Source organism: Pristis pectinata, chromosome 14, assembly GCF_009764475.1.
Source record: "Pristis pectinata isolate sPriPec2 chromosome 14, sPriPec2.1.pri, whole genome shotgun sequence".
NCBI classification, from domain to species: Eukaryota; Metazoa; Chordata; class Chondrichthyes; order Rhinopristiformes; family Pristidae; genus Pristis; species Pristis pectinata.
Window position 1 is genome coordinate 40,717,990 of NC_067418.1, and position 27,696 is coordinate 40,745,685.

Sequence of the window (27,696 nt, forward strand, 5' to 3'; positions counted from 1 at the left end):
AATAAATATCATTTATCCCAATGGTATGAACATTGAATTTTTCAGCTTCAGGTAACCCACACTCCCTGTGTTCCTTTCCCACTCCCACCAGTCTATCCAGGTTCTCTATCCCTTTGTTCACCCTTTCTATCCCTTCCCACACCCCCCCCCATTTGTTACCCAGACTCGTTACCCAACCCCGCCGCCACCTGGTTCCATCAACTCATCATCCACATACTCACCATCTCCCTTTTTTGTCCCCTCCCCTTCCCCCATGGTTCCAACTGCCCATCATCGCTCCCTTATTTGTTTCCAGTACCTACCAACTTCTGTCTCAACACCCGCCCCCCCCACCCACCAGCTCCATCTGTCCATCTATCCATCATCCCCCCCCTTCTGGTTCCACCTATTGCCTACCAGCACTATCTGTCCATCATCCCCTCCATCTGGTTCCACCTATCACCTACCGGCCTCTCTCTCACCCCTCCCTCTCACTCCTCTCTCCCCTCTACACATTCAGTATTGATGCAGGCTCTCAACCCAGAATGTCCACCATCCTTTTGCCTTCACAGATGCCGCTTGACCTGCTGAGTAGTTCTTTCCTCAGTTTGACACCAGCTCCAGACTCCAGCATCTGCAGTCTTTTGTGTCTCCATAAATATTTCCAACCATTCAAACAATTTAAAGCAGTTTAAGTGGTATTCAAATATCAAATCCCAGTGCGGATAATAGATTTAAATAACTCCAGGGGAAGCGACAGAAGAACCAAAGGATGATGTGCAGGTTTTGTACCCCGAACTCCTCTGATTCCTGTGGTTTGTTCAACCCCAGGTTATGATAATTGCTCCAAGGATGGCCTTGTCTTTAGCTGCCAGGACCCTAAGGTATGGATTTCACTCCCAAACCCTCTCAGCCTCCCTACAATTTCATAAGTGGCCCCCTATTACCTGCTCGTTTTAACGAGCCATTGAGGAGCACAAGTGGTCGGCTGATCGACCCCCAGTTCCAGCGACCCGTGTTCAATTCTGACCTCTGGTTTTACCTGGAGGGAAATATTGGTGTACGGAATGAAATAAGGTCAGTGCAAATGGTGTTATCCCTGCTGTCTCACCCTGTGACACCAGGGCGTTATAGGTTGGGTCTTTGAATTTGCTTAACACCATATAGGTGAATTGCCTGGCAAGAAACGCTACAAGTAATAATTTTCTAATAATAAAGCCCTGAGTGCCGTAAAGGGTTAAAGACAAAAATGTCTGAGTTTCCCTCGGTCCTGGAGAAGCAATATTTGTCTTTAGCAGTCAGGTTTATGCGGTTCGTTCCCGGAAATTGGCTGCAATCATCTGGTGTGCAAATTGAGAGACTTCACTTCCCCCTGGAAGAGGTGGATTGGGGATAGTTCGCAGCAACTTCCAGCTCCCGCCTCTTGCCACACCAGCACTGGGCTATAGTTTCCCCACGCTGAGAAATAAAAGCGATTTCACAACCAGCCGGTTCCACTGCAACCCGTTTGGGACAAGGCGGCCTCAAGGTGTGTGGGATCTCTCTCAGTCCTTACACCTCCGCAGGGCTGCGGAATCGGAGCTTTACTCAAGCGTTTGCTTCTGTTTTCCTGTGTTAGTGTGGAGGTATTTCAGCGGCTTGCACATTCCGGGGATTCCCTGCTCGAACCCAAATCAGGATTAGAGGTAAATCTGCATTTGAACGTTGGTCTAAAAGTCCAGAACATAGTAGAATCGCAGCCTGCACAGGTGCTAATCATGAATGGATTTAACTATGTTAAAGTTGTTATGCACTTGTTTCGCTGCACCCGTGGCAAGAGAAAGGAGTTAGAAGCAGCAGGTAATGTCTATAGCAGAGGCAACAGTAACTATTGCCCCTCTGATGGATATTAATATGCTTTCAGGACAGTACCTTTTGTAGTTGATCAATGTCCTCTCCTGGAGTGGGGGAAATAATGATGTGGCACCCTGCTAAATTATTCCCCCAATTTAAAGTACTACTTTGTCTCTTGAGTTTAGATGAACGAGGGGTGAACATCCAGAATACCAGGGATGATGTAAAGCCAGGGGTCTGTCATTGAGTCTGAGAGGGGAAAAAAGTTCTTCACTAAGAGAGTAGTGAATTTTTGGAATTCTCCATCTAAGGTGGCTCTGAGGCTCAGTTGTATATTCAAGACAGACATTAATCGATTGTCTTTTTGATGATGGGGGTTAAAGCAGGAAAGTGGTACTGATCAGCCGCGATCTCGTTGGGAGAACAGGCAAGAGGGCCTGAGTGGCCTACTCCTGCTAATGTTTGTACAAAAGGATGCTAATCTCTATCTTAATCCGCAAATGAGGCCACTCTATTAATTGTTTTGCACACTTTAATATTCTGTTTTACTTTTGCTTTCCCTCTAGCCTGTCTCCCCTCATTCTTTCGTTTCCTGCTCCCCTTTTCTCTGTCTGTTTTTTGCCTCTTTCCTCATTAATTGTGCTTTTCCCTCTTAATCTCACTCCAGTTTTGATTGGCACTGGCAATGGAACTATGCACAGAACATCGCATGTGACTGAAAATTGGGTACAAACTATTTGTGATGATTTCATGTGGAATTTTAGATAAGTTTATAATGCAGTAGGAAGAAAAAGACTATCACTCTATCTAGCCTATTCACTCTTTCCTTCCATAGCACTTCCGAAAGCAATTCTACACGATATTATTGTGAAATAGAGCAAAACAAGTCCTCATCCAATCTGCTACTAAAATGGAGACACGAGAGACTGCAGATGCCAGAATCTGGAGCAACAAACAATCTGCTGCAAGAACTCAGCGGGTCGAGCAGCATCGGGGGTGGGGTGGGGCGAAGGAATTGTTGAAGTTTTGGGTTGTGACTCTGCATCAGGGCTCCTGACCTGCTGAGTTCCTCCAGCAGATAGGGTGTTCGAATGGGAACATTTACACAGGAACATTATAATTCTTTGAGAATGAAATGCCATTTTGAAATAAAAACTCACCTGTTGCCTCATCCATGAGGACGGAGTGCTTTTTATAGAGCTTGATTAGTGCGAATAATATTGTTACACCCTTTATCTGTTATGTCCACTTCTCCCATGTGCAATAACATTGATTTTAGTTTGAAAGCCTCACGGATAACTCCAGAGTTATCTGTTAAGAACTTCTACATAGTATTCACTAACTGGTAGGGATTTCAGGGCTGGGTATTGAGAGGCACTGAATGATGTTGAAGAATTCGTGTGTTTCTTCTCTAGTCTAGTTCATTTTTAGAGAACCATTTGAAGAATAAGGTGTTAGAAATAAGTTTAGGAATAAGTAATGATAACTCTTGTACACCCGATCTTTTGAAACAGGAAGTTGGAATGATTATCAAAGAAGTGTAGAATACTATAGTTGTTGTTTCATCTTTGAATTAGAATTTAACATAGCAATCTGAAATGGCTCAGAAACTGGTATGTTTTTTAAATTTTTAGTAATGGGTGCTGTAAGTAAATCTGGGTTGCTGCTCATAAATTTAATCTTAGATTTATACCTTTTTATAGTTGTGGTGACTCATGTTAAATGTATGTCCAAGGAGCTTCCCAGGGCTAAGTGTACTGTTCTGGAATGTAGTCTGCCAGGTGCTCCAGGATTGTTAATTAACTCCCAGTACTCACTGGGCTGGTTTTTACTCTTTTCTGATCGAAGTCTTTCGGGAAATGGCAGAACAAAACTCTTACGTTTTTTATTTCTATGGAAGCTGCCAATTGTCTCACCATCACCTGTTCCACACTGTGCACCAAGTTAAAAGTCAATGGTTATGACTAGCATCTAGACTCCTACGCAGAGAATGGTTCCAGAATAGTTTGATTTCCCTCCTCTGTCTCTCCCTATTTACACCTCCATCACACAAAGAAGCTGCCATCAACAAGCCATCATGTCACTCTTTTTCCTTCCCTTTATCTTGCCCCACATTTCCAACTCCTTCCTCCTCCCTCCTCCCTCCTCCACCGCAAAACCCTTCTGTTTTCTAAATGTTCCCAGTTCTGGCAAAAGTTCATAGAATTGAAATGTTGGCTCTGTTTCTCTCACCACTGATGCTGTCTGGCCTGCTGAGCAGTTTATGTACTAGTTGCTGAAATTTCTTCTCCACACCAGCACCAAAATAGGGCAGAATGTGCCAATGAATTGGGATGGGTTGACAGAACAATGGAGAAATAATTCACACATTTGAGAGCATTGTGTGAATTAACCTGTCTGACAGATGCACCCTCCACATAGGTCATTTATTAGCTGCACAAGAGGTGACTGAATGAATCCTACAGGAAATGGTACCTCTTGAAATCCTCTCTGAAAGGTGCACAGGTGAAAGTCAAGGTTATTGTCCTACACACAAGTACACATATGCATAGGTGCAATGAAAAGCTTACTTGTAGCAGCATTACTGGCACGTAGCATTAGAGACACAACATTCAAAAGAAAAAATGTAAACTAAATGTATACAAAATTATACAAGCAAGAACACAATTAGAACAAAAAGCAACAAAGTTTGTCACAGTTACTTGTCAGTACTGCTGACTTGTTAAGGACCAATTTTTACAGGAACTAAGGTGGATCATAGTTTAATAAATTGTTCAGTAGTTGCGTAGTGTTATTTTACTGAAAATTAAATACGTGTTGACGTTTGTGCATAATAGGTGCCACAGAGGAATGCAGTCATCTGATCTCCACGAGCATCTTGACACAAAATGCAGCAATTGACATTTCCTCCTTCACTTATAATTACATCCTGATGTCAAAGCAAACAGTTTTCGACTGAGTTTAAGCCGAGAAAGCATCACAGGGAGATTGATTGTCTAGTTGCTAGGTAACATAAGGCAGAGTGGGACATAATGGAATCACCGAGCAAGTGTTGGTATGGTGAAGGGCTCAACCTTTGCAAGCCACTTATTAAAGCAAATCCTATCTGGCCTTGGCTTGTTCTGAATAGGCCACCTTGGGTGCTTGAAGGGGTGGTTGTACATATTTGAAACTGTTTTCCATAACCTGTTAAGCAGAAACTTATGTAAAGCATTCTTGGCTGTTGTTCTGTATGGTTGTGCTTTACATAGTTAATCCATGCAGTTATTATTAGTTACCCCTGAAGGTTGCCAACTAGACTAAACACTTGATGTTCCCTTATGTGTTAAAGGGACAAAACTAGTCTTGACAGAACCAAAAGAAAATGTGAATTCACACCATGTCACAATGTTGCTTGAGTATCGGACAGTCAGCTCCTTGCTATGCCCAGCAGTTGTCCAAGGCCTCCAGGAGGAGAGGTGGGCACCTGGAATGAACTTTGCAACCCACTGTGGATCACCTTGGACTTGTGAATCACTGTGTTAGCCAGGTCAATGAGCAGAAGATCCTCCAACCGCTCACCTCCCTGCTCCTCTGCTCAATATTGTGCATTCAAAGAATAGGCACTTAGAGCTAAAATATAGAGGGAAGTTTCGGATAATTAAACCACAGCTACAAACTCACTCTCAACGTAAATGAAATGCCGATACTCTGGGTATAAATTTGCAGTTCTTGCATCATTCTTGCTTCTACCAACCAATGGAGAAAGTATGACTTCTTGTGCATCCTGTCCCAAACTGAATGATGTCATCGTTCCTATTCAATACACTTTTGCATAGAAGTCAGAGTCCTCAAGCACATTTTTAAAAAGCTTCTTCATAAAATATTGTTATCTATGCTCCTGCAGGGATTTTTTTCTGATGATTTCACTTTGATATGTAAAAACTGTAACGATCTCTCAATACCTCAAAAATGGAAGCTACCTTGACTTATAAAGAGTGTTTAACAATAGGAAAACATCTGAAGAACCTTTGCAAAAGTGTAAGGACATAAAATTAGATTCTGAGACAAAAAAGAGAGGGTTGTCAATGGTGAGATGGTCTCTGGTTCACTTCATATTATGAGTATTATGGAGGGTTTAAAGTAACTACAGAAAGGGACAGGTTTAGAGAAGCTATTCTAAAAGATGAGCCCTTGGTGCTTAAAGTCTGTTCCCTGTCCTAGTTTATAAGTAAAATAAACCTAAAGATATAGGTGTTTTTATTTCACGTCCTTCTCTCTCAAGAGCTTAGTGTGAAGTGTTCTCAAGGTGACTGCAGCTGATTTAAATTTTCTCAGATTCTAGGACATAAAGACACAGTGAGAGTCTTCAATGCAAAATAATAGCCAAAAATGGAAGATGTTGTGTCATAACATCCTCCTGATATCCCAAGGTACTTCACAACCAATGAAGTAACTTCATTTTATTCTGGTGTTGAGATAGAGGCCCTTTGATCTGGACAGATGAAGGGTCTCAACCTGAAATGTTCACTGTCCATTTCCCTCCACAGATGCTGCCTGACCCACTGAGTTCCTTCTGACTAACAAGACACAGGGATAATGTACAAGCTCCATACAGACAACACCTGATGTCAGGCTTGAGCCCAAGTCCCCAGAGCTGTGAAGCAACATCTCTTCATGATCTGGCACTCTGTAAAGAATTCGATACCAGAGTGCAGGGGAGATTCCCTGAGAGTTCTGGGGCTGGAGATTGTGCTGTTAAGAGGAAGAATTGGCTAAGCTGGGGTTGTTTTATTTGAAAGAAGACTGAGAGGAAGTTGAATCAATAATTGTGAGAGGCCTAGCTAGGGTGGAGGGGAAGAATATAATCCCACAAGCAGAGGGGTTGACGACTGATAGTCATAGAGTTAAGCTATGAGATAAAAGGATAAGAGAAGAAAGTTTGCAGCCAGAAAGTTGTGGCATCCTGGAAATCGCTGCCTGAAAGGATGGAGGAGGTGCGAAACCCCAGACGCATTTTAAAAATTGTTGGATGAATATAAAGTGCTGTGACATATGTGGCTATGGTCAGAGAGCTGGAATGTGGGTATAGTGTGAACAGTCCTTTCCTTCCAGCATGAGCTGAATAGGCCAAATGGCCTCCTATGCCATATATTTCCTATAACCCCAAATATGCCTCTGTCCATTATCCAAGTTTGCCGTGCTTGCTGCTGGTGGGAAGATGTGTGGCTGTAATCTGAAAGCTACAGCTGTACCTGCCTTTGAGCTCGTAGCTGTGAAGCAGGAGGTGAGCACAAAGCTCCCTGCTGCCACAAGTCGATTAAAAGTCAGAGCGCAGGTGGATGGAAAGCAAACGACGAGCTGACTGCAGGCAGGTCCCAAATTAACTGCAATCTTGTGCACTTGGATGTTTTTAAAAAAAAGGGCCTTGGAGGTAGCTGCAATTTACTGGTCTGCGTGATGTGTGCAACTAAATGAGTTCCAAAGAGAAGTGCCATTAGTGGCACATCAGGTGACTGCCCATCTCGGAACCCTGCTGCCTCATCTCCAGACTCATGGAACTGAAAAAAGTCCTGAAGACTGGGAATGCATTCTCTCTCCAAGGTCAAGGTCAGCAGCTGTGAAGACATATTTTCAAAGATGACTCAGATTATTGTCAAAATGAATGCATCTGGTCCAAGATTAAGATTTAAAAGAATTTCAGTGCTGGGGATTGAATTGTTGGTTCTCACACCTTATTATACAAGCTGTGCCCCCAGTGTCTGTATGAGAGAGAAAGCAAAGAGGCCCCCTCATCTCCCACAGCAAGGTTAATTATTATAACCATTCTCAAAGTCTGAAAAGCTTCTGAGTGGCCAAGATGATATCACAGCATTAGTGGATATGTTCTTCATATACAGTCAGGATGCATTGTGTCCCAATCTTGTTTCATTAACTCCATTGTCAAAGAACAGGAGCTGGCTGTTTCTATTTTGTAGTTATCACTGCTTCCAACACACTATCACTCATTTTAATGAGAAACAGAAGTGTTTCCTCTCTCCCTGTTTATTTCTATTTCCTAGTGGGATTAGTTCTTAATTTATACAGCAGTGAAGGAGGCTATTTGATCTATCAGTCTTGTGGCAGCTTATTAATGGAACTACTAAATTAGTCTTGTCCTGTGTCCTTTTTGCACAGGCCTATGTTTTGTTTCCTTCCTCCTCAGGTGCTGCTGCTTTGTGACTGGGTGCTAAGACTTGTGCCAAACAGCCTCTCTTAATTTCTCATCTCACTCTAACCCTGTTTGTTAAACTCGTTTGCTGGTTGAGCTGCTTGGGGTTTGATCCCCATCCACACGACTCCAAGTGTGAAAGGTCTTTGCCGAGGTAGTCACAGAGTCATACAGCATCGTGTCAGGCCATTTGTCCCATCAAATCCATGCTATCGAGCTCCTATTTTCACTAATCCCATTCTCTTTATTCTTCCCACGTTCCCATCAACTCCCGTGCTTCCCCCCCCCCCCCCCCACAACCATTCTACTGCATTCCCATACATTGGTGGTAATTTTATAACCAATTAATCCACCAATTTGCACATCTCTGGCATATAGGAAACTATAGTCATCCTATTCATTTGATTTTTGACATCTCTGTGGAGATATCATTGTTGGAATGGACGCAACAAAATGAATCCCATGATCCTTCTTCCCCTTGATCTTGAGTATATATTCTTGGATGTAATTAGTTTTTAACAAAAGATTAAATTAAGCTGACTTGAACTGCATTTGCGAAATTGGGTTCTCCACTCACTGGAGATTTAGGTCTTGTCTGGTAAGAACCAGCAGTAACTTTTGTTTCTATAGCAACTTTAATGCAAAAAAAGCCCGAAAAGCCTCATTGAGGACAACTCGAAAGATGAATGATGTTAAAAGAAATGTTTGGGATAAGCAAAATATTTAATTGGTTTTGGGAGTACGGAAGGTTTGAAGAGGCAGAGAAGCTTAAGAGTGGATGAAAGGAGAGGATAATGCACAGTGGTTAGAGTGGGAGGAATGCAGTTTGGGGTTTAGAGATGAAAAGCTTACTGAATAGGAAATGATGAGATCAAGGAGGAGCTTAAGTGTAAGTATGGGAATTTGGATGTGAGGAACTGGGTAATTAAGTGGTCGAAGGGATTTGTGGGATGATGCAGGGTAGGAAAAATTAGAGTTGTGAGTCATTGAAGTTTATGGGGGATGTCGGACTGGCAAATGGCAGCTGGAGGGATTGACTTTGGATGTGATAATGATGAGGCTCTCGTTAGAAAATGGTTTGAGATGGGGGCAGAGCCAGGGATGTTGGAAAGATAAAGACAACATATGGAGTGATAACTGGAAATCCTGGAAATGCTCTAAGGTCAGATCTGCTGGGTACTTCAAGAATTTTCTGTTTTAACTTCAGATTTCCAGCATTGGTGGCATTTTGCTTTTGTCAGCAACCTTTGTTTTGCAGGTGACACAGGGTCAGAGACTTGGCCTGCAGATGAACAGGATGCAGAGGCTGCCAATGGCCTGGTTCTTCTGGAGCCAGGAGCAGGAATGGGGTCGATGATGACGACACAGATTTTGCTGGATGCAGGGAAAGGCATCATGATGATAATGACATTGGTTATCCCAGGTTTTAGTTGTTATGACACAGAAGTCAACCATTTGGACCAAAGGTCCATCCAACTCCTAGCAATATGTTCCCATCAGTGTCATTCCCTCTCCTTATTCCCCCCCCCCTTTATATTTCCCTCTAACCCAGCAGCTTTTTCTCTCTCACATGCCAATCAACGACCCATTGATTCTTTTACCATTATCTACACACTAGGAGCAATCTACAGCAGCCAGTTAACCTACCAGAATATCATTGGGATGCAGGGGAAATGCATGAAGTCACAGGGGGAATATTAAAAACGCCACACTGATAGCACCAATGCTCAGTATCGAACCCGAGCCCTTAAAGCGATGAGGTAGCAGCACTAAGTGCTGCCCAGGAGGAAATTGCTCTTTCTCTAATATTGGATGTAGGACAAGTAGCAGGGGCAGAACAAAAGTAACAAAGGTTCAAGAGCAATGGTAGAACTGCATATCATTAGTGCACTTATTAAAAACAAATCCTTTATGTAAGGTGACATTAGATAAGAACATGAGGAAGAAGGAGTAGAAGGATATGTTCATGGGATTTGTTGAAAAGTTGACCATGATGCCAGGGATTAAAAATACTGCCATAGATCTTCCACATCTATCCAAGAAGGCAGGCAGGACCTTCATTTAACGTAGAAGAGGTTCATAAATGCAAGTGTTTATCCAATGGGCAGATAGCCAATACTTTTAATTGATTCTGTGGAATATGTTGAAACTGAATCCATATCTGTCACTTGTGTATTAAATGAACCCCTATCATAAATATTCTGTTAATAATTGCACTTTCAAAGACAGCAGATCACTTGGAACCAGATTGCAATTTAATCTCTTAAAGACAACTGTGGTCAAGAATTAATTTTTACTTAAGTTTCTGAACCCATTTGAAACCCATTCATCTGTAACTTCTACTGGCTCTGAAAAATACAGCCGGTGTTGATGTGGCTCTTTTGGCAGCATGCTTACCTTTTGAGTCAGAAGCTTGTGAGCACTAGCCCCAAGTCAGGGAATTAAGCACAAAATATACACCAATGTATTCAAGTTTATTGTCTTAGGCATACATACACAGGGTGTAAATGCTATGAAAATTAGCTTTTTGCAGAGCAGTGCGTTGTAAACATGATAAACCTAAGTTAATGTAAACTTAAATTAACATAAATTGTACATAATTTATACGACAAAATAAACACAATGGTATTACTGCGAGTTGAGAGAGTTTAAAAAAAAAAGCCACACTGGGTTTTTCAGGTCAGATCAAGAACCTGATGGCAGTGGGGAAGAAGCTATTGTTGAACTTTGAGGTGTGGGTCTTCAGGCTCCTGGACCTCCTGCCCAATAGCAATATGGAGAAGAGGGCATGTCCCCAATGTTGGGGGTCCTTGTGATGGATGCTGCCTTCCTGAGACATCAACTCTTGTAGGTGCAGCATGGAGGAATTAACGCACTGTGTTCCAGCTGAGGTGTTAAACTGAGATCTATGGCACCTGTTTGAAAATGAGCAGGGAAAACTATTATGCCAGACTGTTATCATTTGACTTTCACATTGCTCTTTGTGGGAGCTTGCTGTGCCAAAATTCATTACCTATTTCCTAGTTGCATCATTGAACACGTTTCACTGGAGGACTCATTAGTTGTAAAGCTTGTTCATGTGTCATGAATATAAAAATACACCTTTGCTTTACTTTTTTAGCCAACAAGGTTTTGAGAATGTGTAATTAGTAAGTGTGTCACCTGAACAGAAAAGTTTTATTATCACTAGCAACAGGTGTGATGGGGGCTGATGTAATGGGCTGTTGGCAGGACTTGGGCACCATGATTTCAGCTGGTAAAGAGATGGAGTGATTGTAGCTGTACAAGGAAACACAAAAAAAAATGCATTGAACTATTGAGCAGGTTTATTCATAGCCTTAAATGCAAGATGTAACAGATGCTGGAATTCTGAAATATCAAGCAGATTAGGCAGCATTTCTGAAGAGAGAAATGAGAATTATCATTTGTTTATGACCTTTCTTCAAACGTTATAGACCAACTCTTGCAGCACATCCTTTCAAAGGATCTCAGTGTTGTCAGAACACCTGTCAGTCATTCAGGTTACTCAAGCTGGACATCAAATAGCTAAAAGTAAAAGCTTGAAGAACCCAGCCAGTGAAACAGCATCTCTGCAGGCAAAGGGATGGTCAATGCTTCTGGCTGAGACCCTGCATCAGCACTGAGAGTGTAGAGGGGAGATGGTTAGTGTATTGAAGTGAGAAGGAGGGGTGAGGCAGGAGCTGGTAGGTGATTGGTGAGAACATAAGGAAAGAGAATAAAATAAAAAGGCATTTGGGACCAGGTGGGGGAGGGAATGAGGAGGGGTTGATGATGAGTGGAACCAGATAAGGGAGGGATGGAGAGGGCAGATGGAGCCAGGTAAATAGTTGTCAGAAAATAGCTAAGAACTAAGAAATTCACGGTTAAATGTCATCCTCCTCAATCAGTCACCACCCCAACGTCACATGATTCCATACATCAATCCTCTTAAAGACTCATTCAGCCGCTACATTACTCCTACTTGTCCTTGAAATCTATTTGTAATTAATTCTGGCAGGGAAATTTGTTGAGGTTTCCAAAGATTATCATTTGACCTGTCTAAGCCTGTTACAGAAAGGGAGAAGGTGGGGAAAGAAGGGTTGGATGGATTGGAGGGAAGTAAGGGAGGGTGTATGGGCTGATTGGGTCTTGCCCATTCTGGATGATAGTTTCTATAAACAACTACTCAGGAGTATCTGCAGTGATGTTTGTTTGTCCTTGCCTTGCTGCTGTATATAAATTGTCTCTTATATTGCCTCAAAGAATAAATTTCAAAGTCCCTTATTGACTGTAAAGTGCTTTGAGATGATGTGAGATCATGGAAGGTGTTGTTTGAAGGCAAAGCTTTAGCCCTTTCTAAGGACAGTGCGAATACTTGAACATTATGCACTCATTTAAGGGCCAGAATTTTGTTATTGGTCAGATTGGTTTGCAAACACTGTGATAGTTCGAAGAATCCTCTGCATTGGTAGAGGAAAATAGCTGGACTGAACATAAACTGAGTCACAAGGAGAAACCCTAGAACAAGGGGTCAGGTGTTCACACCTTGAAGAGGCAGGTAGTTGATGCCAACTTTGTTTTCCTGGAACTTACGAGGACCAATTTAAATGTAGAGTATATTGAAATACCTCACAACCTCAAAGGAAAGAGCCATTCACCTCAATTCATCAGGAGGTTAATGTGCCAAAAGCAGTGCATTTGATTTAGCGTGACGTGATGCCCATGATAAATTAAGGAAATTCCTTCAGTAGTTTGCATGAGAGGTGATGTATCAGAACTATGGTAAACTAAAGCTGGGAACTCATCAGAAAAACTAGTGACTGAATTTTGAGCATGTGCTATGATGATGACACCATGACTGTCAAACCTTTGTGGCACTTCTCCCTCATGGGTAACTTCAACAATATCGTGACTGAATTGTCTTCTGGCATCAACATTCTCCACCATTAATTCCAATATCTGTACTTACAGTGCAAACTACACATCTAAACTTATCAGCTGCCATCAGATACTCTCCCACCTGTACTACTGCCTCCTAGTATCACCCCTTGTCCTGCTCTAATGCACAGAGGAACACCTATTGTCCAACTAACTCTACTCTCCAATCTGCTTGGTCCAATTATCTGTCGCCCTCTAACCTGACATTTCTTTTTGGCTATAGTTAGTCTGCACTTGAGGTTGCAACACCCTGAGAGGATGATTCATTGGAGACAAACACAATGATGCAGCTTGGGCAAATAAGAGACATTATATTGGCAAGTCTGGCTTGGGAATGTAGTCATACCTACATTAGCAGTGGGAAGGAATGGCCTAACTCAGCAAGCCCATTCAGTCAATTGTTTGTCATTGCCTATATTTTTCACAGTGAATCCACAAAATATTTTAAAGCAAATGAAGGAAAAGATGTGCCATCTTTTTCACTGCCCTAATGGTTATTTTCCCCAGATTACTCACAGTAGAGCTAATCTTCAATTACTGTAGACTCCAGTACAGTCCCAGAGATCTGGTGACCTGAAGTTCAGAAGACAAGAGGAGTAAAACTGTGGAAGTGAGTAGGGGCTTGAGGAAGTGTGACCATCCTTGCTGTGCAGATGAGCCGGCTAGGAGTGGAGGTGCGAGTCAGGCCAATGGTTGAATCTTTTTTTTATCCCTTGTTACACTTATAACATCTTCATGCGTGTTCAAGTATAGAGCTTCTACTTTTACTAGACATTATCTTCAGTTAGTTGTGAACATCATTAACTATTGTTTGGAGGGGAAAGGGGTCAACTTATTGGTAGCAGCCTATTGTTTAGGGCGTTGCACAAAGGCCGCAAAGTACGTGTGGTATTGTGGAGAAGAGGAAGTTGTGTGATGTGAAATATGATCTTGCTCATGTGAAAAGGGTTGTGATTTTTGATTTCTTTACACTCATCTACCTCCTCTGCCCTCTCGTGTGATCTTGTGGGCTGAGGGATACTTTGGTTAACAATTCTTTTTGAAAACAATCTAGTTTAAGATGAGGATCAAATCTTCAACATTGTGTTATCCAAAGGCAAATCACCTCTAAGTGTTAAGAATAGCTGAATATATTTAATTTGTATCCCTTATTAGTCTGTACATATTTTACAGATGTTTTGAATCATAATCTGGATGAGAAAGCATGACTTGGGCAGTTATATCAAGTCTGTTGCCAGAGACTTCTGTTGTTGATTTATTTGGGAGGTGGCCTTTATCATTGTTCACTTGAACTTCATCCCTAAAGAAAAATATTTATTGAGCAAACATCAATGACATGTGGCTTTTAGTACTACCAGTAGCCTGGGACTAAGTACATAAAGAACAGGTGAGCATAAGCAACCCTGTAAGCTACTGGGTTCCCGAGCTTACCTCTCCCAAATCAATGTGCGAATCAAACAATACCTGAATGTCAGGAGCTGTTTCGAAGGCTGACTATTGGAATGACAGAGCACTCATTGTTCAAAATCTTTCCTGGTGAATATTGTTAAAATACTGGAGCTTTTAACAGTTTGTGTTTTCTTTTATCCCCCCCCAACTGGTCTTTTGGGACCTTGTGAAAATGTGCACGGTTGTTGGAAAGGGAGGGGTTGGGGTGGAATGGGGAGCCAGACTTTAGTTGTGGACAGGCAACTTAACACCTTTATGAATAAAGCCATGGTCATGTTAATATTGTGGGAGGATGAAATGAAATTGAAAACAGTCCTTTGACCAATGGCATTTATATTCTTATCTGGCAGCAAGCTAGGAACATGGACTCTTTTACACTGGTGGTGTTGATTTGAATCCAGTATGGGCAAATCTCTTATTTCCCCACCATCTCTGCCCCTCTCTTTCTGTCTCCCTTTTCTGAAGAAAAGTATCAGAAAAATTGTGATGATTCATGGTACTATAAAATTTGGTTGGAAAACCTTTTGTTGACCAAATGTTCAAGATGCACAAACTCTTTTCGGTTAAGGAGGTGTTTGTTTTTGCTGTAACCACTACCTATTCAAGATTTTTGTCAATGTGCCAGTACTAGATGACCTCACCACATGTCGTACCTTGTTCCTTTCTGGGTTTAACTACAGATTTTTCTGTACCAATAAAACTGATATGAGATGACTTGAGAGCCACTCGGGAAAACTCATAGCTCTATTCACTTTTAAAAGTGAAGTGTTTGGAGACCGGGTTTCAACGAAATTTCGTAAAAGATGATGGGTAAATGTGTACTCAAACCCAGCCAAACAGCAGAGGACATACAAAACAGTACATCACGGGAACAGGCCCTTCAGCCCACAATGTCTGTGCCGACCACGACGGCAGCTTAAACTGCACATCTGCCTGCACATGGTCCATATCCCTCCATTCCCTGTTGGTTCATTTGCCAGGCTAAATGTCCCTAAACCATTGGAAAGAAGATGGTGTTGACTTTGTCAAATATTGCAGACGGGTCAAGAAGGATGAAGGTCAGTTCAGGTACATCGTGGGTTGGATTAGGACCAAGGAAGAAGTTGGAAAGCTAATTGGAGAGGCTCAAATGTTGAGATACAGTGATGATGGGCAGAGATTTAGAAGATGATAAATTTTAAAGGCCCTTTGAGAGAAAATGAATGATGGAAATGGAGTGGAGGCTAAGACGAAAGAATTAATGTTTTTTTTGAGGAGTTGTGTGTTCAAGATTTCAAGGCATTTCCTTAAAAGGATTGGGTGACTACCTGCTGGAAAGGAATTCAATCTGCAGCAACAGTTATGTATTGCCGAGTTACAGCAGGGCGTTAGTCATGGCTCAGTTATTGACTGAGTTATTTTCATACGTGTGTACACAATGTCCACGAGGAAGAAACTACACAGGAATAACTTGTTGCTCCAGTCAACAGCTGGTACCATTAGAGTAACACACTTGCTGTTGAGTCAGAGGATTGTGAGTTCGAGTCCATCCTAGAGGCTTCAAACAAAAAAAAACACTTCAGTGCACTGGTGAGTGACTGCTGTACTGGCGAGGTGACCTCTGATGAAATATCAAACCAAGACTTCCATTTATTCTTTCAAATAAAAGATCCATGTCACTATTTCAAGGAGGCATCACTGGTGTTGTGCCCAGGTTTATCCCTTACTCGGCTTCACTGAGAACAGATGATCACATTGTTCTTTGTGAGAACCAGCTTTGTTCAGATACTCTACGGCACTTCCTACTGTATCACACTGATTACAATTCAGAAATATTCCATTGGCTGTGAAGTACTTTGGAACATTTAAAAAGTTACATGAGAGGTGCTGTATCAACATTGGTTTCTTTTATCATTTGAGGGAAAGCACGTTATTGCCACATGATATCTTCAAATTTATACTGTCTAGCTGGGAAATCCACAGCTGAAGAATGACCATGACACCTCCTGAACTCTAAGCCTTTAAAACAAATGAATCAGAACCCGGAAAATTTCCAGCAAGTATGAATCATTAAATGTTTGGAGTCTCCCACTGGAAGCTGGTTCTAATTCTCAGCTGTGAGGCTGACTGTAACCTGTTTTGTCCGGGCAGGCCTGATGGAAGAGACAACATGAATTCTGCAAACACAGAAGAACCCAAGAAAATAGGGGCATGGAGTAGGCCACTCGGCCCTTCTAGCCTACCCTACCATTCAATATGATAATGGCTGATACCTCCCAGGCTTCACCCCTTTCTCTGTGCCAGATCCCCATAGTGCTCAATACCCCAATCTTTAAAAACGTATCCACCTCCACTTTAAACACTTCTAGTGATCTAGTCTCCAGAACTTGCTGGAGTGGAAAATTCCAGAGATTCACTACCCTCCACGGAAGAAATTTCTGTGTGCCTCCGCTTTAAATGGTCAGCCCCCTTATCTTGAAACTATGTCCCCTCGTTCAAGATTCTCTCATCGGTGGAAACATTTCAATACCTACCTTGTCAAGCCCCTTTAGGCTCTTAAATGTTTCAATAAGGTCACCCCTAGTTCTTCTAAACTCCAAAGAATGCAGACCTAACCTGTTTGGCCTTTCTTTACAGGACAATCCACCCATCCCAGGAACTATTCAGGTGAATTTCTTTTAGACTGCATCCAATCCTACCACCTCCTTTATGTGTTGCTACTATATCCTCTCTTGGGTGAGGCAACCAAAAGTGTGTGCTGTACTCCAGGTGAGGCCTCGCCAATCCCTGATACAACTGTAACAAAGCTTCCCTATTTCTAATCTCCAATCCTTCTGCAAAAGAGGCCAATATGCTATTTGCCCTTTTAACTACTTGTTGCCCTTGCCTGCTAACCTTTTGTGATAATGCTGTCTTGGTAAAGTTGATTTGAAGTCAATGCAGGGAAACATTCAGCACTTTTCCTTATTAATCATAGAACAATACAGCACAATACAGGCCCTTCGGCCCACCACGTTGTGCCAACATTTAAACCACACCTGAGACTATCTACCCCCTTCCTCCCACATATCTCCCTGTTTTAAATTCCTCCATATGCTTATCTAACAATTTCTTGAACTTGACCAATGTATCAGCCTCCACCACCACCCCAGGCAGCACATTCCATGCACCACCCACTCTCTGGGTGAAAAACCTTCCTCTGATATCTCCCTTGAACTTCCCACCCATTACTTTAAAGCCATGCCCTCCCATATTGAGCATTGGTGCCCTGGGAAAGAAGTGCTGGTTGTCTACTCTATCTATTCCCCTTAATATTTTGTATACCTCTATCATGTCTCCCCTCATCCTCCTCCTCTCCAATGAGAACAGCCCTAGCTCCCTTAGTCTCTCCTCATAATCCATACTCTCCAATCCAGGCAGCATCCTGGTAAACCTCCTCTGCACCCTTTCCAACGCCTCCACATCCTTCCTATAATGAGGTGACCAGAACTGAACTGACTAATTCCTGGGATGGGTGGATTGTCCTGTAAAGAAAGGCCAAACAGGTTAGGTCTGCATTCTTTGGAGTTTAGAAGAACTAGGGGTGACCTTATTGAAACATTTAAGAGCCTAAAGGGGTTTGACAGGGTAGGTATTGAAATGTTTCCACTGATGGGAGAATCTTGAATGAGGGGACATAGTTTCAAGATAAGGGGGCTGACCATTTAAAGCAAAGGTACGCAGAAATTTCTTTTGGGGGGGGGAGTAGTGAATCTCTGGAATTTTCCACTCCAGCGAGTTCTGGAGGCTAGATCATTAGAAGTGTTTAAAGTGGAGGTGGATACATTTTTAAAGATCAGGGTATTGAGCACTATGGGGATCTGGCACAGAGAAAGGGGTGAAGCCTGGGATATATCAGCCATGATCATATTGAATGGTAGGGCAGGCTAGAAGGGCCAAGTGGCCTACTCCATGCCCCTATTTTCTTGGGTTCTTCTGTGTTTGCAGAATTCGTGTTGTGTCTTCCATCAGGGCTGCCTGGACAAACTCCAAAATGAGTAACAGTCAGTCTCGCAGCTGAGAACCAAAACTGGACTGATGTCAACTTCAGCTGTTCCAGCGGAGACCAAGCACAGGCTAATACTGTATGAAGTTCCATTCTGATCCTATGATGCACTTTGGCTCATCTTGATGAACCCGTGTGATACTTTCGAGTCCAAGATCAACTACTGTAAAGGGCACTGCGAGAACCTCTAATGAGCCTGCTCATTGAGCAGCTGTTGAGGTTGGATACAAGGCTGGTTTTATACCATTGGTCGTTGGAGTATAGTAGTGGGTGGGTTGTAAAGATTGTGTTCCATCCAATCCGCCTTGCTATCAGATTGCCAATTTTTAATGTCAGTTTGTGCCAACTTGAGACTGGCTTTATTCTGTGTTGCTTCCACTTAGTATTTTCACATTGTCCAAACATTACTTGGGATAGTTCAAGAAATAACAACTGCCTACATTTATATAACACTTTTAATATCAAAAAATGTTCCAAGATGCTTCGGCAAATGGTAACCAGAGAGAAAATCGGACGCTAAGCGGAATAAGCAGATACTGTATATTTACGATGTTGCTCCACAAGCCTTAAAAAGGGAATAAAACAGAAAATGTTAAAGGTCAGACAGCGTCTGTGGAGAGAAGAACAAAGTTAGTGCTTCATGTTTGTGGTCTTTTATCAGAAGGCCTGATTCCTGAAGGCATGGCTACCAGTGGTAAATGAAGGGAGTGGCTTTAGAGTAAATTAGTCTAATATGTTTTGGGACACAATTTTTGTAGGGTGCTTTAGGCTGGTGCTGGAGGGGGTGGCCATGAAGCTGAGAGTTTTATCTTTAGATACTGGGAGCAAGATGGGAGACTGGGACTTGAGGCAATGTCAGAGGGAAGGATGTAATTCGTGTTACATTTATGTGTGGTAGAGTTTCGAATGAATTCATAGTTGTACAGCATAGAAACAGGCCCTTTGGCCCAACTCATCCATGTTGTCCAAGATGTCTGTCTATGCTAATCCTATTTGACTGTGTTTGGCCATATCCCTCTAAACCTTTCCTGTCCATGTACCTGTCCAAACATCTTTTAAACATTGTAATTGTACCCGCCTCTGGCAGCTTGTTCCAATATACCCACAACCCTCCATGTGCCCCTCAGATCTTTCCCCTCTCATCTTAAACCTTCGTCCTCTAGGTTTAGATTCTTCTACTCTGGGGGATAAAGAAGCTATGCCCCTCATAATTTTGTAAACCTCCATGAGAGTTGGAGGCACAGCAGTTCGAGCTGCTGCTCACAGCTCCACTGACCCAAATTTGATCCCGATCCTGGCTGTTGTTTGTGCAGAGTTTGCATGTTCTCCCATGACTGTGTGTATTTCCTCTGGGTGCTCTGGTTTCCTCCCACATTGCAAAGATGTGCTGGTAGGTTAATTGGATACTGTAAACTTCCCCATATGTGAGTAAGTACCAAAGGAGAATTGATGGCCAGTGGCAGCTATCTAGGATCCCTTAAGATGATGAGGATTTGGGGGGTGGGGTGGGGTGTGGGAACTTCACCTGAATGACTCGTAATACATATTTTTGAATTGTTTGGAACATTCAAAAATGTGGCATGGCTCTTCTGAGAGGCTGGGATTTTCTGCTTGCTTTCTGACATTTCCATCCAAGCCCCTTATGAATGGATAAATGTCATCGGCTGGGCAGCAGCGAAACAGACAACCCATCACTCAGGAACTTACGAAAATGGACTTTAGTTGACAGACAATCCCAAGCCTAAGTCTTAAAATGGAACCTGCAACCTTTGAGCAAATGGATCAATAATGGTGCTCAAAATACTAATTATGTCCAGTCCGTAACTGTGTCTGGAAATATTGCATGTTCTGTATACAGTGGGTGCCCATTTCTTATGGTGGCTGAATGGATGTTAGCCATCTGGCTTAATTCATTTCTGCCAGACTGTCAGTGAGAGTGCGTGGTTCAAGGTGTGTGGAGGAAGTTGCAGACGAGAGAACAATTATATAACAACTTGAACAAATGTCTGTAAAGAAATATAAGCTATTCTAGCTTTTGTGAATATCCTGAAGCTGGAGAAGCATTTTTGGATTTTTAAGCAAGTTGTTTCCTTGTATCCAAATCATTCCATTGAATTCATGTGCTTTACTTCTCCAAGTGCAGCTTATCAGACCTGTTTGTAGGTAAATACACACTCCACTATCTCAAAGAACTGTTAATTGCTGGAACTGCAGTGTAATTATCATGTGGTACTACATGATCACAGTAATTAAAGGTTCATGTAAAAAAAAACTTCAATCAACCACTCGACAGAACCAAAATGCTGCAGATGGTGGAAATCTGAAATAAAAATAGAGAATGTATGATGCACTCAGCAAATCAGGCAGCACTAATGGAGAAAGCAACAGAGTTGGTGTTTCAGATTGACTTTTCGTGAGAATCAATCATTTATCCTAAAACGTAAAGTCGATTCTCCATGCCAATGCTGTCTGATTATGCTGAGAATATGCCATTTTAAAACCACCTGGCAGACCACCTGACTCTCCACAATAATCAGAGCAAACTGGTAAATCTGCTTTCAGCGCACGATCTACCACGTATACGCTTTAACGTGGAATGAATGGTAATCATCTTCAACCCACTGCAAGGTATACAACAGGCACAGATCTATTGCATTTTGATATTTTTGTAAAGGTTAAAAAAACCAATTTGCATTGGGGGGTGCGGTCTGTTAAAACCTTGCATACTTTTTCTACTTGAAGAGATTAAAATTCTTTCCTTGTTTTGGATATAGTATCACAGTTAATGGCACCTTTTCAAGCAAGTACAAAACATGTAAGATGGGGGATACTCTGTAGATCAGGTAGTAACTGTGGAGAGAGACACTGTTAACACCTTGCATCTGAACAGTGAGCTCTGAAGTGTCATTGATCTGAAGTGTTTGCTCTGGTTCTCCCTCCACTGAAGCTGCCTGGCCACGCTGCATTTTCTGTTATTTCGCATTTCCAACATCTACAGTGTTTTGCTTTTGAATATTATTGGCGCAGCTAAGGATTTTAATGATTCATTAATTGAATTAGGAAATAGGGTAAAGTTCCATTGATAGACATAAGGGTCAGAAGATGTTGCACGAAATTTGTATTTGTTTCAGTTAACTGCTATTGTTTGGGGATGGACAAAGGGTACCATTTCGTTTTCTAACATTACTTAGTATCCCTATTTTACCATTTCATGGTTATGCATGTGCACACACAAACAGAGCCATAACAATTAATTGAGTCTCCTCATCATTACTCTGCCAAGCTGGAAAATATATACTTGGTTTTGGATCGTGTGTGTTTTGGCAGAGAATCTAATATAAACAACCAAGGTTAACGGCAAGGGGAAGTTCATCAGAACTGGAATAGTACGTATTCTCGTATTTAAAAATAGATAGCTACATGCACTGGTTTTAACAGTCACTTAGATATCAGTTAGTTAATATTTGAATAGTTACTATCTGTCTTTTTCAAATCTAAATCCAAGCTGTGCATTTTTACTGTTCATGTGATGCTTGTTTGTTTGTGTGTGTGTGTGTGTGTGTGTTACTCCTGTTTTAAACTTGTGCAACATTTTTATAAATCAATGTCTTCATTCTTCAAATTTATGATAAACCTGTTGAAATAAATTATAGCTAAGACTTCTAGTGAATGCATAAAGCATTTCTTAACACTTAAAAGCTTGTATATGGATGCAGAATGATTTTTAATCTGTGTATTGAGTTCCTTGTTGTACTCATTCCTATAAACTGTTGGTTGAAAGCAGCCCAGAAGGAGGAACATGGACTCAGTGGAGATGGGGGTCCTTCTAACATTATTCCCACTTGTTCTGTTGCACTTGTGGGGAGTTCTGCAGAGAAGCACCCTGCAGAAAACATTCCAAAGCACAGAACACATTACTGTGGCTGATTGAAACTGAAACAGAATAGATTGAATAAACAGCCATTTGCCTGTCTTGTTATATTTTTGTCTCATTCACTTGCAGAATTTTTGGAGGGTAGCTGGTTGTTTAAATAACAAAGTGCTTATTTTTAAACTAAGGAACTTGCAGAGACACGAGGAGCATTTCTTGTGCCTATCACTCCACATGCAGGCAGCTTCTCCCTTGGGGAAGACGGAGGCCCTCTGGAATATTCTTCCCTAATGCTGTTGCACTATATGCAGAGAGCAATTGAACACACCATAAAACAACACATTTGATGTTACATTTTGGGAAGTCAAATAGGGGTAGGATGTATACAGTAAATGGCAGGGTGCTGAGGAATGTTGATGAATAGAGGGATCTTGGGGTTCATATTTCCTAATAGAAGTGTATAAAATTGAGAGGCCTAGATAGGGTAGGTAGTCAAGGCCTTTCCAGGCTGGAAATGTCAAATACTAGAGGGCATTGCTTTAAGGTGAGAGGGGGAAAGTTTAAAGAAAATTTGAGGCAAGGTTGTTTACGCAGAGGGTGCTATGTGCCTTCTTTCACTGTTCATTCTGTGCTGTATTGCCTCTGACTCTAGATACTATGTATGTTAGACTTCCCATCAACATGGAATTGTATAAATAAAAGGCAAAATCCCTTCATGGTCAGAAAGTTCCAGAGAAACTATTCTCAAACATACTCAACATGATAAATTAGCACAAAAACTTAACATTAATAGCATTGTAAATTCCCTTCAAATTACTGTTCTATATTTTCTATCTTCTTTTGGAGAAGTTGTTAAGCCTACCAATATTGATGGTTGCTTTTTAAACTGTGTATGTGCAAAGCTAGGATACATATGGCCTTATTTCTGAGTTATGCCTGGGACACTTATTGATTACTGAAATGGCAGACTGGCCTGCAGAAGCTGCTCAGCAGCTAGCTTATTGATTCCTTTTACAGGCTGGAACCGAAGGAAGAATGTTAGAGCTGTAGATAATTGAACAATGTAATTACAGTCATCAGGACATGTTGAAAGCTAACAGAAGCTAAACCTAAAGACTAAAGGTCTGGTGGCCTCAAGGTAGTGAAGGACAGAAGAAATTTATAGATATTGGGAATTATTTCTGCCGCTCTTTTGGATCTGCCACCTTCTCTTTTGTCATCAGAGTGGTGGGAAATCTCTCATTTTTTTCCCCCTCTTTTGGCTACTCAGTCTGATAAATCATGCACTGACCTGGCTAAATGCAGAATAAATCCCCTACTTGAAAATCATTCCCTACTGCACCTGATTTAATCTTTTATCACCAGCTGTCCAGTGTTTATTACTGATAAGTGAAATCACCAACCAGGGCATTTATTCTTCCTAGAATTGGGTAATGTTTTGGAACCTTATTTTCAATTGAACAATAAAGTCACGGATAACAAATGGTGTTGGTTTTATTTGGATAATATCAAGAATTTAAAGTAATAATTATCTAGGGTTATTTTCGATATTCACTGAATCACAGCACAGAAGGAGGCTGTTTGGTCAGTTGCATCTGTACTGGTTCTATATAAGAGTGACTTGGTTAGTTCTACCCTCCCACTCTTTACCCTGCAAGTGTCTTCCTTCAGATGCTTACTGGCTTCCTTTCAAAAACTGCAATTCAACCTGCCTTCACTAATATCCCAGGCAGTTTATTTCAGTTCCTAACCAGTGGCTACGCAAAAATAAGATCTTTGTCTTTATGTCATTTTGGGTTGTAATGCCAATCATCCTCATAGTATGTCCTTAGTGTTGACTCCACGGACAGTGGGAACATTTGGTCTCCATCCACTCTGTCTACATCTTTCTAAATCTAACTAGCTCTCTCAGATCCCCTCACAACCTATTCTAAGCAGAACAGCTTCCTGCTTCTCCATTCATTCTCCCAGCTAAAGCCCATTGTCCCTAGAAGCATTTCATACTCTCTCTTCAAAGTCTTCAAACCTTTCCTGAAGTGCGGTGCCCAGAATTAAACATGATACTTCAGTTGTGGCTGAGTCACTAAATGTTGATCATGACTCCCTTGCTCTTGTGCTCTGTCTCTGTTTATAAAGCCCATTGTCTTGCGTGCTTTTTCAAACATAGCCTCCCTTGACCCTTTCAACAAGCTATGCATATATACTCCCAGAACACTCTATTCTATACCTTTTTAGAATTGTACCCTTGGGTTTACAATTGGATATTTTTGCCTTGTAGCAGAGGCCAGGGATAGATTCAGCAGCACTTTTTAAAATTTCTGCTAATTTTGATATTAATTGAGGAAAGTATCAATGACTGAAGATCAAAAACAAGCTGCAGATGCTGGAAGTCTAAAACAAAAATAGGGAAAATGCTGAAAATACTCAGCAGATCAGGCTGCATCTCTGGGAAGAGAAACAAGATGGGATACACAATGAGATGGACACTGACCTCACGATCTACCTTGTTGTGACCTTGCACCTTATTGCACTGCACTTTCTCTGTAGCTGTGACACTCTGTACTGTTATTGTTTTTACCTGTACTACATCAATGCACTCTGTACTAACTCAGTGTAACTGCACTGTGTAACGAATTGACCTGTATGATCGGTATGCAAGACAAGTTTCTCACTGTACCTCGGTACAAGTGATAATAATATACCAATACCAAGAGTTTACATTTCAGGTTGAAGATTCCTAAAGACCAGCAACAACCTTTGGCTGCAGAGGCAATGAAGGAAGTTTTGAATGATGAGATGCGGGAGTGTGCTCCTGGTGAACTGAGGTGGTGATAAATGAAGGATAGGAGGGTGCCAAGTGAAGGCTCCGCTCACTTACATCCCCATCTGGAATATCGGGACATGTCCAAAGTGGGAAAGGAGCATGCTCCCTCTGCCCCTCCATTTAAAAACATTTGAATAACATGAAACTGTAGTTCTGGGTGTGCGTAGGCATGCTCACTCCATAACATTAAGGACTCTGCTGCATGCATGTCCCTCCAAAAGCTAATTGGAGAGCCGTGCTGCAAAAAGCGTAAACTGCTAGAGGAACTCTGCGGGTCAGGCAGCATTTATGGAGGCAGCAGGATGGTCGACATTTAAGTCGAGCCCCCGTATCAGGACTGTGCCTGGCCCTGGTTTCACACATCCTGATTTTTAAGGCCAGGAGCCTTCTCCGTGAGATGCGAGGATTGTTCTTCCAAGAGAGACTAAACAAGTTGGGTCTGAATTCTTTGGAGCTCAAAAGAATGAGGGATGACCTTATGAAAACATTTGAGATCCTAAGTGGGCTTGATGGGGTAGATGCCAAAATGTTTTCATTAGTGGGTGAATCTCATAGCTTCAAGATAGGGGGCTGGTCATTTAAAACTGAGGTGTATAGGGATTTCTTCTTGCAGAAGGTAGTGAATCCAGAGACCTGTGGAGTCTAGATCGTTAGAAGTATTTCAAGTGGAGATGGATAGGTTTTTGAAAGTTGGGGGATCGAGGGCTATGGGGATCTGGCACAGAGGCGGAGTCGAGGCCTGGTGTAGATCAGCCATGATCATATAGAATGACAGAGCAGGCTTGAGGAGCCTGGTGGCCTATTCCTGCTCCGATTTTGTGATGTTATTGTGATCGTCATCATGGCTATCCCTCGAGGTAGAGGATGATGGTCTTCATTCCGTTGATCTATTTATGGGCTCTCTAGTGGATTATGAGTCCGATCTTGGCTCTGAAAGTTGACTAGGAGCTTCCAGCCATCACATTGCCTGCTCCCTTCGCCCTCCCCCGATCACCAAAAGACTTGAGAAGTAACCCACAGAGCAAAGATGCCTGTGCGTGTATTTGCTTAACGTGTACTTGATGTTGCACTACAAAAAGCACACGATACTTCACAAATCAACCAACTGATTCCAATGGCATGGAAACCACGACGATTGGAGCTGATGGATTTGTTGCAGCCTTCATCCGCCTTCACAGCCGTTGAGTTTGAAGTAACTTTGTCCGCCTGTTCTGCCGCTGAGGTCTTGGTTGGATTGTTCTTTGTCAGGGACCTCACCATTGACCTTACCACCATGAGTGACCCTACCAGGAGCATAGCTCCAGACGGCATTGCTCTCAGGATCTCAGGACCACACAAGCTTCTCCACCATGACAAGGTGACAATCCACGGAGAAGGTTATTGTGATACACCTGCCATTGCATGGTGTTTGTCTCAAGAAGACCAATACGTCCATCGCAGCACAGCAAGCTGCAACTTCAGGGATGTCTACAACTGAACCAGATTCAGCAGACAAAATGCCAGCTGTAGCCTCTGTCATTAATGCAGAGAACAGAAAATTCAGAACTGTGGTAATATTGTATAGACTTCAGGAAGATATGTACAGGATGGTGAATAGGCACCCACTTAACAGGTTAAATTTAACACAGCAAAGTTCACAGTGTTACGAACCAATGGGAAGAACTAGGAGAGCCAATACGAGCAAGAGGCCACAATTCTGAAAGATGTTTTAGAAGGATCTAGGAGTATATCTGCATAGATGATTATAAGTGGCAAGGCTTGATGCTAATAATGTTTTTAATAAAAAGAAGCACGCAGAATCCAGATGGTAGTTGATTCCTGCCAGTTCAATACTCACAATATAAATATAAAGAGCAGTTGATCACATGGTACAATTCTTAAAGGGGTAGGCACCCTATATTACATAAGCCACGTACCCCAGCACTCCTGCTGCTCCACTTGTGACTGGAGAAATGCTAGGGAGAGTGTCTGATCAGACATCTCCCACTCAGCTACTCTATAGCTATCTAGTCACCCAGATCAAGGAGCTGGTGGGCCACGTCACGCCTAAGAACTTTCCTCTGTCTCTCTTTCACTCATTAAACTATAGTGTTGTGCAGCAGATAACAATGATAGAAGCACGTACAATGGAGCACAAGGGTAACCCATTAGGACAACTGAAATGTGGCTTGAGCCTCTACTGTGTGTCCTTTAAGATTCCTCATTCTGCCCATACTCTGCTGTACAAACAAGTTGAAGGATGATAGAGTTTGAGTAGGATGCTTCTGATGAAAATTATTCCTTGGCTGTTGTTCCTCATCATCTCTTTCCTAAACACTTGGGGACAATAGCTGGCATAATCACAACCTAATTTATTGGCTATGAGGAGTTCATCAGCATAGATGTCCTTGTATTTCAGTTTGAAGGCAAATACATCTCAAGGCTCCGTTAGAGCCATTTAGTCAGCATTCAAACTTCTTCTGGCCGTGTCTAAACTGAAACCATTCGTCCAGGACCTGCACTAGCTCCCTATTTAGCAAAGCCATCATTTTAAAAATTCTTTACCTTTTCTTCAGATCTTTTTGTGGCCTCAACCATTCTGCATTACT

At 42.0% G+C, this 27,696-nt stretch overlaps 1 protein-coding gene across 1 annotated transcript in view; it reads left to right on the plus strand.

Moving 5' to 3' along the window:
• Positions 1 to 1,370: 1,370 nt before the first annotated feature.
• The window catches only part of LOC127577998 (EF-hand calcium-binding domain-containing protein 4B-like), a 108,922-nt gene continuing 82,596 nt past the window's right edge, over positions 1,371 to 27,696 (plus strand). Inside the window, exon 1 of the mRNA XM_052029705.1 lies at positions 1,371 to 1,664. The gene's annotated coding sequence lies outside the window, so the exon portion shown is untranslated. The remainder of the gene's footprint in view (positions 1,665 to 27,696) is intronic.